The 14,036-nt window shown below is 33.0% G+C and overlaps 1 long non-coding RNA gene across 1 annotated transcript in view; it reads right to left on the bottom strand.

Annotated features, from left to right (window-relative positions):
- Positions 1–795: 795 nt before the first annotated feature.
- The window catches only part of LOC125753290 (uncharacterized), a 33,963-nt gene continuing 20,722 nt past the window's right edge, over positions 796–14,036 (bottom strand). Inside the window, exon 3 of the long non-coding RNA XR_007404737.1 lies at positions 796–891. This is a non-coding gene — a long non-coding RNA (uncharacterized LOC125753290). The remainder of the gene's footprint in view (positions 892–14,036) is intronic.

The raw sequence follows: 14,036 nt of genomic DNA, 5'->3' as shown, positions 1-14,036 counted from the left end.
ATAGTAGATAGTAGATTAATAGATAATAAAGTGATAAGAAAATATCGCAGAAATAGGCCCACTTTAATAAATAAAGAATAAATAAATTCTTTTTATTAACCACCATTTGAAGATACACCGCAATCAGGTGACTCCTTGACTCCTGAATGCTAAGAATAGATAAATCCCTCCTCAGGACTGACATTACTGATCCCTTTCTATTCTTAATTTGTCTTTAGTTTGTTGTTGTCGTTGTTGTTCTGTCTTGTCCTAAGTTTACTTTGAAATTAACAGATGCCTGAGGTAGGCTTTGGTTACCTTTACTCTATTCTGCATGACACTGTTACTCTTTCATTTATAGACACAGTACTGTGACCCTAAACATGTACACTTCCTTTTCTCTAGCTGCTACTGTAAGATTAAATGCTCTATTTTTGGTGACTGGGGGTGGGGGAAACCAAGAACAGACCTTCTAGAAAGGTTTGCCTCCAAAACCTCTCCAATGTCACCCAGAGTGTAAATTTACCTTATTTAATTTTGATCTAACTTATCATACATTTCACTTATCAGTTTTAATCTCCTATAAATACAAACACATACAGTTTTTAAAAAATATTTTTTTCTTGTGTAAACACCCATATTCCCTCAGTCAGTCCTTTGAGAATGGAGTATTCTAACAACCAGGACATTAGAAGATTAGAAAGATCAAATATCCTAAGTGACAGGAATGCTGAGAGAACCCGTGAGAAGTATATTATTGTTCAATGGAAGAATGAAAAGAACTGGATTCAGACATGAGTCCAGTCTAGGGCTTACCTGAAGAATGGCTCTCCTGTTTGTTCTCATCAGCGATTGATAACTTCATGGGTTCTTTTTTCAGGCAACTAATTATCCATCTCTCTGGGTGAGGCTCTGGAATAATTATATACATTTATTCCATCAGAGCAATACTCCAGCTTTGCTTAGGGCAACACTTCAAGTAGCAATTATGAAGATTAAAAATGGAATAAAAGAACTAACATATTTGGTGGGTAGTATTGCCCAACATTTCAAATGTTTCTGAATACCCACGATGGAAGAAACTAACATGTTTAATCTACTTGTCCTTAGAAAATCTATTCTTTACACCTTAGTTTGCTATAGGATGATTGCCCTTTCATATTTAGTTCTAAGAATTGTACTGATAGGAGAACAATACAGAGACAGGAATTATATTCAGGGAACAGATTTCAAATACAGCCTGGTTTTCTGAATACATTTTTAAAGTGGGCCAATTTTGAGTTAGTTAGCCAATGTGTTAGCCATTTCCAGATCTCCAGTGCTGAATCAGGTGGGAAGAGATCTGCTGCATTATGACAGAGGCTCCTCTCGCTACCACTGGCTCTCAGAAGAATCCTGTGGACACAAGACAGCTTCATAAAGAGAAGTGTACTCTCCAGTATGGGAAATTGTCCAGCAATTCAATGAAATTAAAAAGTGTTCTCTGGGATCTGAGCTACATTGATGAACTGGCAAAAATGATCAAGATTTTATTTACAAATAGTGATTTACAAGCCAAATTAGGGCTACTTGTGTTTTGTTTCATTGATTGCAATGGGAGTGTAGATTGACACAAGGAACCTGATCTTGGATTAGCCTTGAATGTTCTGAACCTCAAATCCTAAGGTAATCACAGGGAAATCACTTGTTTTTATGTAAACTATTCCAATTTCCAATTATTCCTTAAAATGCCATTTATTGGGAAAGGAAAAAAAAAATCTGCTAGAGAGTTGGATCCAGAATCGTGCATTGCATGTCTCTTTATTCTTATAATGTAAAATGTTCTTTAGCCTTCCCTTGTCTTTCATGACTTTGACATATATTTTTGAAAAACAAATGTCATTTTAGTATAACTATAGATTTACAGAAGTCACAAGGATAGGATTGAGAGTTCTTATATGTCCCATACCCAGTTTTCTTTGTTAAGATCTTACGGAAGTATGATAAAGTTGGTATAGCCAGTGAACCAATATTGATGCATTATTATTAACTAGATAATAAATTTTAAGATTTCATTAGGTTTTACCTAATGTCCCTTTTCTATCCCAGGATACCCTCCATGATAAGACATTATAGTTAGTTATCATGTCTCAGACTTCTCAAATTATGACAGTTCCTCAGATTTACTGTATATTTAATGATCCTGATAATTTTGAAGATAATGGTCATATATTTTGTAAAGTCCTTCAATTTGGGTTTATCTAATGTGCAATTTTTATAGGAGGAATGGAAGTAAAGTTGCCCTACATAATATTGAGAGTACACTTAAGGTAACAAGATGAATTATTGCTGTTAATGTTAACCTTGATCATTGGCTATGATAGCGTTTGCAAGATCTCTCCACTATAAGAGTGTAAAACTGTAAAGAGTATAAAAGTGTACTCCCATGTACATGGACACACATACACATAATTTCTATATGGTACTCTCTGGAAACAATTTCTGTGTATAACCCATACTTAAGAAGTAGAAAATTGTACAGATGGTCCCTGACTTATGACTTAACAATGGTTCAACATACAATGGTGCTAAAGAGATACACATTTAGTAGCACAGAGCAACATGCTAATGTGTCTCCATTCAGTACTTTGAATTTTGAATTTTGGGCTAGTGGAATGCAATGTAATACTTTCTCATCACCCTCAGTGGTGACAGTAAGACACAGCTCCCAGTCAGCCACATGACCACAAGGGTAAAACAACCCATATACGTACAACCATTCTGTACCTATACAATTATTCTGTTTTTCACTTTCAGTGCAGTATTCAATAAAGTACAGAAGATATTCAACACTTTATTATAATAGGTTTTGTATTAGATGATTTTGCCCAACTGTAGGTTAATATAAGTGGTTCAGAGCCTATTTAAGGTAAGCTAGGCTAACCTATCATGTTTGGTAGGTTAAGTGTATTAAATGTATTTTCATCTTAGGATATTTTCAATTTACAAAGGGTTTATTGGGGCATAACCCCATTGTAAATTCAGAAAGATCTGTATTCTACCTCCTGGAGGGCAAAGTATTTACATACATATATAGTACTCCAATACAGAGATTGGTCTATTCTCCACATGTATTTATTTATTTAACCATTTATGTATATTAGTATTAACTCATGAATATTTATTTTATTTTAGGTTATTATCCAATGCCACATTATTTATTTAGATGCTCAGAAATTTTTGCCTTTGGCTATTGGAAGCTCTTCTGATTGCCTCTTGTATCCCTTTGATATACTTCTATCACTGTGTTTTATTCACTGTTTGTTTCTGGCAGTAAAAGAATTTCCAGGCTTATCTTAATATTCCCTGGCCCAGCACTTGAATCAACTATTTCTCTGAGGAGCCTTGTTTTGTTTTGTTTAACTGAAGAGTGGTAAAGCTTGACACTTTTGAGGAGTGTAGGCTTTGCTTTGTAGAGTGGCCTTTGATTTGGACTTGTCTGGTACTTCCTCATGATTATATTTAGATTAGGCATTTTCAGCTGGAGTACCAACCACAGAAATGCTATTGTGTTCTTCTCAATCTATCATATTTGGAAGGTACGTGATGTGCTTTGTTCCATTATTGGTCATGTTAACTCTGATTACTGAGTTAAGTTAGTTTGTGCCAGATATCTCCATTAAAAGTCATTATTAGGGGAAACACTTTAAGATCATGTAAAGATCCTATTTTCTCTTCAAACTTTTATATCTTGGTTTTAATATATATTGATCCTTTCCTGAATATATTAATACAATGTAAACTTGCCAGTCCATTTCTCAAGAACCTCTGCTTATAGTTAGTAGAGAATGGTACACAGAAAAAAGATAAAGGCATCAGGTGTGTTCATTGCTACTAGGATTTGACGATTTATGGGCTCTTTTAGGAGACAGAAGTAGAATATGAATCTACATAGAATATTTTTACCTTTTCCCTTTTTAAGATTTTATTTATTTGAGAAAGAGTTTATGTGCACACACGGATGCTTGTGCAAGCAGAGGAAGGGGCAGAGGGGGAAGAACAGCGACCAGGAGACTTTACACTGAGCCTGGACCAGATGCAGGGGCTTGATTCCACAACCACAACATCATGACCTGAGCCAAAATCAAGAGTCAGACACTTAGCTGACTGAGCCACCACGTGTCCCAAATCTCCTCTTTTTATAGTAAACAACCAATTAGTAAATAGTAACTGTGGAATAAATGATAGAATTAGAAAATCACCATTTTTTGAACCTCCATAGTAATCATTAAACAAGCAAGGAATATCAGTGGAAGCTAATAGGGGACAACATTTTGGTGACAGAAAGTATACACACACACACACGCTATGTCATATATATATATATATATATATATATACACATATACAAATATATATGCATATCTATTCACATATGTCCTATAAAATATACTATATCCTATGTATATGTATATTTATATTTTAAATATCTACATATATCTATATATATGTGTGTGTATGTATATATATATGTATATATATATATGTGTGTATATATATATATATATATATAACCATGAAGTCATAGTAATTGCTAACTTCATTTCAGCATCAAAGGATTTATTCTGGCTTTCCTCTCTTTATTTGTCACTTCTTTCTCCAAAGTGAGAAACCACAAATTCCTTTATCCACAGTATATTTATTTATTTATTTATTTACTTACTTACATACCCAGTCCTAGAATATACAGAGAGTGTTTCAGAAATTTTAACCCATAACATTGAGAAAAACAACTCTGCTAACAAAGTTCTCTACAATTATTGTATATAGATAGTTTTGTAGCTAAAATACTGTATTCAGATGCTATATAGATCTTTTTTTTCCCCTTTCTTTCAGTGTAGCTGGGTTATTCATATTAAATGCAGTTAGGTTCACTTGTTTCTGTTTTTTTTTGTTTGTTTGTTTCTGTTTATATTCCAAGTTTTTCTTCCTTTTCCTTTTGTTTTTAACATTTATTTTGTGCACAGATTCCTTTTAAAGTGATGCTTATATTTATCAAGCAATTTTAGTTTCAAATGTATTTTGATCTAGCTTTTAAATTGCTATCCTAAAGAGTTAAGGACTTTAAAGTTAATTACAATTAGCTAATGGTGCCAAATTTCAGAAAAAAAGGGAAAAAATAAGGTAATAGTTGTAGCAAACACCTTAACACCAAGTTCAAGCTGAAATGAGATTGAGATATGTCCTACATGTTTAGTCGATACAATGACTAAGGTTTTTCTCATATCAAAGAGAAATGCTTATACAAGGAATATCAACTCTTCATTTAGATTTCCTCTGTTACATACTTTTAAAAATCATCAGAGATACAAGGCTAATTTTATATCTAGAAAATGCAGAGTAGTGTATTGCTTTGCTATAATTTAAAGTCTCAGAGGGAAGATTTTGTAGAGGTTCAGGTGAAAAAAAAAATCACTATTGCCATCTCAAAAACTTTAAATCATTGCTTACTACTCACAAAACTGTCTTCCACTTAAGTAAAGGAGTATTTTATTGACCAAACTGATTAAAGCTTGTGTTTATTAATATATTTCCTTCACAAATCCAGAATCTTGGTCTCAAAATTGCATGCATTATTCCCCCCCAAGGCTGTAATTTTGAAAGAAAATAATCTGCTCTATCTTTCCACTGAAAACCTAGTATGAACTCATAGCCTTCACCTAAATCGATGCTTGTAGGATTGAAGATAGAGCAGACACTCTAATACAATCTTACAGAAACCTTCAATATCGTCCAGTCAAAATATTTCCATTCTAGAGATAAGGAAAACAAGGCTTGGGGAGTTCAGATGCCATACTAAATACCACCCACATAGGGATAAAGCTATTCCGGAAACACCATTATAACAGCTCCTTCTATAGTGTTTTGTGCATTTATTGAATATTTTTAAACATTTAGAGGAAGCACTGGAAGAGTTTATGGAATCCACACTTCTTGATGTCACCACAATGAAATACACACACGGACAGACACATTGAAATATTTTAACAGGATCTACTTTAAAGGCAGAAGAATGAATCAGGATACCTCAAGAAGGCAAAGATATATATCATATTATCTTTTTATTTCCCCTTAGAACTGAACACAATTCAAGGTATAAACTAAGCTTTTCATGCCTAGTTATGAGGGATGACTACCAGAAGCTATTAAATAAATAATTATATTGATTTAAATATAATTAGTGGAGCAACTCTTATTTCCACAAAATGGGAGCAGAGACTGGAGGAAAAATTAACTTTCTTCTTAAAAACTAACTTGATCCTAACCTGATAATTCAATATTGCCTAATCTTCCCATGCTTTCATTTCATCATCTATAAGATAAAGTTTCTATAAAGAAAAATCTTAAAATACATAGACAATGTTTTCAGTCTCTTGCCTACTCTATTGCCACAGCTTATTAAACTGGGTCTCTGTTTTATTCCCACATCCCACCCATAAACATATATAGAGAGACCACAGCATTGTAATGTTCAGTTTTGAGGAGGGAAGGGCTCCTGAGATGTTCTAGACAGGATGTATTGACACATCCATAAAATATCAAAACCAAGGAGAAAACAAGGTCAATAATACATTCATCCTTTAAAGAAGGAGAAAATGATGACTTTAGAAATTAGACTTATCAATTTAGCTTTGCTATGAGAAACTATAGCAAACTATATATAGAAAATGTAACAGGACCTTTGAGACAATGCCGGGATATTGTTGGTTTAAAAGAAATAGTGAAGACCTTGGAAGGTTCAAAAGTAAGATCTATGAAGGAATTCCAGTTATTATTTTAATGTCCCTGGGAATTTATCTTACTTAATCCATTGTAAGAGCTTGATACATATACATTTCTAAGAAAGGAGGGAGGAAATAAGAATAGTTTGTGGGTGGATGTCAATAGGGAGAGAGAGAAAGCTAGAAGGCAGGGGGAGGAATGAAGGAATATTCAATGACATGGTTTTGCAAGCTTTTAACTATAAGTAACAATGGTTATTTAAGTCATAGTCAAAGCCAGAGAAATGAAACAAGAGAATAAGGAGCAACTTATTGAGTATTTCCTGTCAGCCACTATGCCAAGAATGAACTAACTCAATGTTTAGGCTTTGTGCCATACTCAATAGAACATTGCTACTGTAACCAAAGACATTTGAGAAGAAATTTATATCTTTATGGCAGTTTCTGCTGAAAAAAAAAGAAAATAGTATTTTTTATTACACTGCACAACTCAGAAGTACATGATCTCCCTCTTGTTCTCATAGCAGCTAATCGAAACCTCTCATCCTAAATCCCAGATCACCTTAAACTTGCTCACAAACTCAGTCCACATAGATTTTTATTTTTTCTTCTAGGTCAATCTTTATTATACAAGCCAACTTGGCTTCCTTATAAGATGAGTTTATTAAAGCCTGGATTCCCCATCCACCGCCTCCCCATCTGTCAGCTCAACAACAGAGACCATTTCAGATTTACCTTCAAAATATATGAAGAACTCTGTTTATCTCATTTATGTGTTCAGTTGTTTCTTTTGTATCTACTGGATATGACGGATATTCCAATAGGGAGCTCATCTGTTTGTTCCCTGCTGTATCTTCAAAGTCTACCACAATGTCTAGTGTGAGTCAAGAGATATTTGCCAAGTGTAGAACTTTAAGTTATCCTCTGTTCTTTTTTTTTTTTTTTCTGAACCAGAAAAGAAGGAAATGATGATTCTGGGACACAGCTAGATATGAAAATATTTTTTCCTTGAAGGGATCTTATGGCCAAAAGAAGTGAAGACAGGTCCCCCAGAAAACTATAAGCACTTACTCTACCAAAGAAGTACCTAAATGTGCACTGGTGTAATTACTGTTTACTAAACAGCAATTAGCACTGTCTATGCCTCATCACCCTCTGGAAAGTTATAATAGCTCATAAGAAGCAAGATATTCACATATCACATTTTCTTATTAACGTGAAAAAAGTATAAATGAGACCGCAATTTAAGTTACTGTGTTTGATTCCATACAACAATTTGTGATATGTCAAATGAGCTATATACTCAATAAAGGCTACTAAATGCTCACTGCTAAGGATTATTATAGGCTAGAGTAGTCAGGAAAGTCAAATGGAATAGGTGATTATCTCAGTATGTCATACTAAATGCTACTCTGATGATGTTACTGAAAACAGTTTCTTTTATATTTTGTGGCATGTTACTCAAAGCGCTCTCTACTATTACCATTGTCCTCTATACAATATGCAATGATACTTGTTATTTAATGCTGATGACTGAAAATAATAATAAAATATTATTTGCAAGTTCAAGTCGTTGATTCACCATCTAATAATTATGTGATGGGCAGTTATAACATGGCAGCCACTGTTCAAATACTTATTTTAAAGCAGTAATGAAGATAGAAATAGCCTTTATACTTATGCAGCTCACATTCCATTGGGGTAGATATTTAACAAAGAAAAAGTAAAGAAACAAATGAGATCATTATTTGCTTTGTTACATAAAGGAAATAAACTGGTCAACAAGAATAGAGTACCTTGGAGTGGGTACTTCAGTGATACTAGTGTGTGATGGCACTCTTAAAACAATTACATTTGGTTGATGTACCGAAAGGGGTTGGATTAGCCTGGTGAAATGCTGCAGGAAGAGATTTTTAGGTAAAAGGGCAAATGTCCTAGATGTAGATAAAAATTTAGTTGTTTAGGAGAAGAAAAGGAAGCTGAGGTGACCACAGAATAATGATCCAAATGTGGGTTATTAAAGTCTAGAGAAATAAAGAAAAATTGGATTACAATGGGGTTTTTATAAACCATGAAAAAATACTAGATTCTATTCACAGGGAAATGCAATACAGTTATAGAATTTCATTTGTGCACAACTGAAACAGAAAAGTAACATAATATGATCAGTGATTTTGGAAGGCTGTTGGAGAATGGATTCTAATAAGGACAGAGAGAAGTGGGACACACAGCTAGGAGACAAGAGACCAGAGACCAGAAATGAGATGACAATGACATGGACTAAGATGAAACACGGAGGATAGGCAATCATGATGGCTTAGAATATAAGGACTCACTGATGGTCAACTTCATCTAATGACCATGGTTGCTACTCAAGATGGTGATGAATATATGCTGAGGGAACAACAAAAATGTCCACTATGGCATAAATAAAAATATTTTCAGATAAAGGAAAGGAGCATAAATTATTCCAAAAGACAAAAGAATGATCCTTAGTTGGAAGACAGAGGGATTTTGTGTCAATATTAGTACAGAGAAATTTTGATCATTCAATTATATGTATCTTGCTATACAAAGTAGGAACACCCATCAATATCTTATCAGGTACTAGTGTTCAATGGAGCACAGTTATAAAGAGTAGACTATAATTCTGAGGGACAGTAAACAGATGGATTTACTTTCTTTTCTAAATCTGAGAAAAGATACATGTAGTAGTATAAAGATACATGTAGTAGTTTTCCATCACAAATGCAGTCACATTGCATATCTGAAAGGCTGAAAAGTTAAGAGAGTCGAAACATTTAACTAGTTGTCTAAATATTTTTTGCATACCAAACAGTATAGTCTTTGTCAATGATATACTGATTTATGGAGTATATTTGCCACTTTTCTTCTCTCCGGTTAAGTCTACTATGTATCTGTTATTGGTGAAATTTCTGCTACTGAGTCTTGAATAACTTGTTGCCACAAATTCTACATAGAAAGTACGCGTGTAACTGTCTTTTGATGATACATCTCATCTGAACATATAAACGCTCTTTGCCAATAGTCAAGATCGGTGATCTAGAAGACACTGAATCCATATCCTTCCACACACTTCGCTCTGAATGACCTTGACTCCATAATTCTGCCCTCCCTGCCTCTCAAGTTTATATCAATGATTATAAGAGGATATAGAAGTATTAGCAGAAACCCAGTACTACAGAATCAGTTCATAATTTTTGTCTCCTAACAAGCAAGCCATAAGAGCTACCTTAAAATAAAAGAACATTTTATTGTTTAACATGAGATGATGCATCCTCTTATCTCCATGCTATGCTGTCAGTGTCTGAAATAATTACCGGAGCCTAGTCTCACCTCAAGTTATAATTAACATGTACTCAAGGATTAAAGTTGCCTTTTATTTTTTCAAATATTTGGATATCAAATCTGTAAAGGGCTAAGGGACTATTTTGTGATTTTACCAATGAGAACACAAAAGATGAAAGAAGATAATAAACTTTCCTAAGACAAAAAACAGTTTTTTTTTTATCTCCCCCATAAGGAAAATCTTTTGCTCTCAAAAGGGGACTGATGCAGACTTTGTGTATCCTGAATCTAACTCAAACTACAAATATTAAGCTATGACATATGAATTTTTATCAATGAGAAAAACAAAATGATTTTAAAAATTAAAAGACTGGCAAAGACCACAATAGTCACAAAGTTTAGAACAGTAATATGATACTTTCAGTAGCTACTTTTGACACACCTAAGACATTCCTCCTACATTTTTTCTGCTTGTTATTTCAATCATGTCCATATAACAAAGATTACTTAATTTCTCAAGAGTAAATTAAAAAGCAAATCTTTTTTTCAGTATTTTTGGTCAAAGTGATTTATTGATATTTAGATGTTTACATCTCATGATAGAAAGGAAATCTTTTGTCTCTTAGTATTCCAGAAGTCTAGTAGGAAGCAGGGATCCGGGAGCTGGTAAAAGGGGAGTGAGAGTAGATGTGATACATGGCTTAAATTTACAAAACACACACACACAAACACACAGTGAACAAATTTATATACATTATTACAGTTTAGCCTAACAAATTGGAAGGAATTACTATTTTCTTCATTTGATAGATTAGATAGGAAACTGGAGCTTAGAAATGTCAGACAATTTGCCAAAATTCACAATATTACTATACAATGGATTTGTGTCCATGTTTCCAGACTAAAAATCTCATGCTCACACTATGCCTTTCTTATTGCATCTTGATGTAAAATAATTAAAAGGAATGTGGGCATTGTATTTGGAAATGAATAGAATGAAGCATTCAATGTCTCATATTTCAAGTATTCAAGTCTTTCTTTGGATCTTACAGCCTATGCTTTCACACAGCAACGAGGTAAGACTGGACTATGCGTGTTCTCTTTTGTAGGCAAGACCTGATGATTTATATACCGTTTTGGCTACTGTTTGTCGTTTTTCTCACATTCACTGACTACAAAAGAGTCTTAAGAATTATGTAAACTACATTTCTACAGGTATTGAATTGCCCTACAAATATGAATGCTTTAGAGCTACTGAAGTTTTGAGAATTATGTCTGGCTTTAACAAGAGAAAAATAGTTCAATAAAAAAGCACAGTTGCTTTAATCAATATAGTTTATCATGAACACAAGTTCAAAAAACAAAAATTTGGCCCCAAAAATGATGAAAATGAAATACCATAGAAGCAGATAGAAGAAAGGAATTATTTGCCATTAAATATTTTATTCTATGGGCAACAGACACGGAACTTTCTTGAGAAAAGGGGTTACACTGTCATATCTTATATTTAGAAATATAATTAGAAGGAACTTGTAGCAAGATGAGAACTGAGCAAGAGGTTGGAAAATCAGGATTTTGATGATAAAGACAAAGAACTCAACCAGATTTTAAATAAATAAATAAATAAATAAATAAATAAATAAATAAATAAATCTTCATATATATATACATATATACATGTGTATATATATACATACACATACATACATACATCTGGCTTCAGTTTGCTTAGCTTCTTGAATCAATAATTCTAAATCTTTCACTAAAATTTCGTAAATTCTCTACCATTTTTTTTCAATTATTATTTTTAAACCCTTTTTATGTCTTTTCTCCTATTCTGGGCTGCCAATAACACACATATTAAACCTTCCATTAGATATTGTCAAATAGGTTCTGAGTCTAAATTTATTTCTTTTTAAAACTTTTTTTTCTCTATTCTCTCTGCTTCTTGCTCAAATTAAATAATTTCTATTTATCTGTCTTCAAACTCACTGATTTTTTCCTTTGTTATATTTATTATTTTATTAGTCTCAATCATTAAAATTTTATTACAGATACTATACTTTTTCATTTGTAGAATTTTTAATTTATTTTTATAATTTCTTTGTATTTGCCATAATCTTCTATTTTTTTTTAATACAGTTTCCTTTACAGCATTGAGCATGGTTATTTTAGCTGCTTTAAAATACTTGCTGCTAATTCCAGCATCTAGGTCACCTCAAGGTCACATTTTCTTTCTTCTTCAAATGTATAATAATTTGGATTATATCCTGTACAATGTGAAAGTTACACAGTGGAAATTCTGGATTCAGTTATAGTCTACCAGTTTGGTTTTTTGCTATTTGGCAGGCAATCAAATTTTTTAAACTCAAATTATGAACTCTCACTTGGATATCTGCCCAAATCTTCATTCATTATTTTTATACTTATCTGGACTGTAATTTTCTGTCTCATGCATATGTAATTTTTTGCAATACTAAAATTTTTAAAATCTGTCCAAATCTTGTATGAGTTAAAATGGCTCTTCCCTTTGGGACTTCTCTCTCACTTCCTAGCCATGCTGGATGGTCCGTGTTCTTCTTCTTTTTCTTTTTCTTTTTTTTTTTTTTTTTTTTTGTTTTTTGTTTTTTGTTTTTTTGTTTTTTTGTTCTTCATTCCTAAAAGACTGTTTTTTCCACTGTGAAATTAGAACCCTATGCAATTCACTATGGTTTGCCCTAAGAATAAGAGCCAGAAAAATAGGAAATATCTCTTGCCTTATTCCTCTTCTAAGTCACCTCCCCTTTGAATATGCCTGCTTGAATTCGCTCTGCATGCCCTCAGAAAATATTGTTCCTTTTTTTTCTTCAGGAAAAGTGGGGGATTTTTGCAATCTGATCTGTTCCTCTTGTGGAACAGATCAAAATCTAGTGATTTTAGCACATATGTGGACATATTAGGATTTAAGTAACTGCCATTATTTTGAGCTCCCAGAACTTTTCCAACAATGGTTTGTTTTCCCACCACTAGTGCTAGATTGCAGCTAAATATATCTGTATGTTTGCTGCTTGGCTACCAAAACTGTGCTGACATTATATATTCCCTATATTGCATAAATAATCAGAAATTATCCCGATTCCTCCAGCAAGTAACAAAAACATAACAGAAATGATGTGGCTTTTGTTCTTTAACATACTTGGGCTGGAAATCTGACTCTAGAGTTCACTGGCTATGCTTTCCCAGTTATACAAACTTTCCACATCTTAATTCTCACAATTGTAAAAGAAGAGTAGTCATACTTTTGTGATTAAAATATATAATGCATGTTTAACAGTATTGAATTGTATTGTACTGTATTGAACAGTATTGACTACCCTCTCCTTAACTATACACATAATGAAACAATTTCTGTGAAATAAGGTTAATGCACACATCACCTGTTAGGTCAAAACCAGGCTTTGGATCCTACTCTCCTAATCCCATTTGTGATGTTTTTAAGAGTTTCGTGTTCTCTTTTAGATTATTAGATAGTTATTGAATTCTGGAAAGAGCCAACACTGAATTTTAAGTATTTTACATACTATTATTATTTGTAAACTTAAAAACTTCTGTGACTCTCAATGACATTATTAGTAAAGTCAAGTCAAATCATGCCTCACTGTTGTAGGAAAACGAAGTAAAAATTCATATAAAGTATCTGGAAAATTAGTGGTGCATAATAATGTTAGTTCACCTTCTTTAATTTTTGCATAAGTCTTTATAAATATTTGCAAAGTATTTTTCATTGCCCGATCCCTAACGAAATACTTACATTAGTTGTGTTGTAATTCTTATCAGGTGATTCTCTAATCAAGGTTATATTCTGTGCCATATTCTATTTGTCATTAATACCAATATTTTCCACTTCTATGAATGACAGGCTTCTGCAGCAAACAGGTGAGGAACACCCCAGGATTTTTTCTCAAACAGACTTTCTATTATCTTTCTGCCACATAATGCATGGAACAG

The sequence above is a fragment of the Canis lupus genome, chromosome 21, assembly GCF_003254725.2.
Source record: "Canis lupus dingo isolate Sandy chromosome 21, ASM325472v2, whole genome shotgun sequence".
Lineage (NCBI taxonomy): Eukaryota > Metazoa > Chordata > Mammalia > Carnivora > Canidae > Canis > Canis lupus.
The sequence above is the reverse complement of the archived record's forward strand: the minus strand, read 5'-3'. Positions and strand labels throughout refer to the sequence as shown.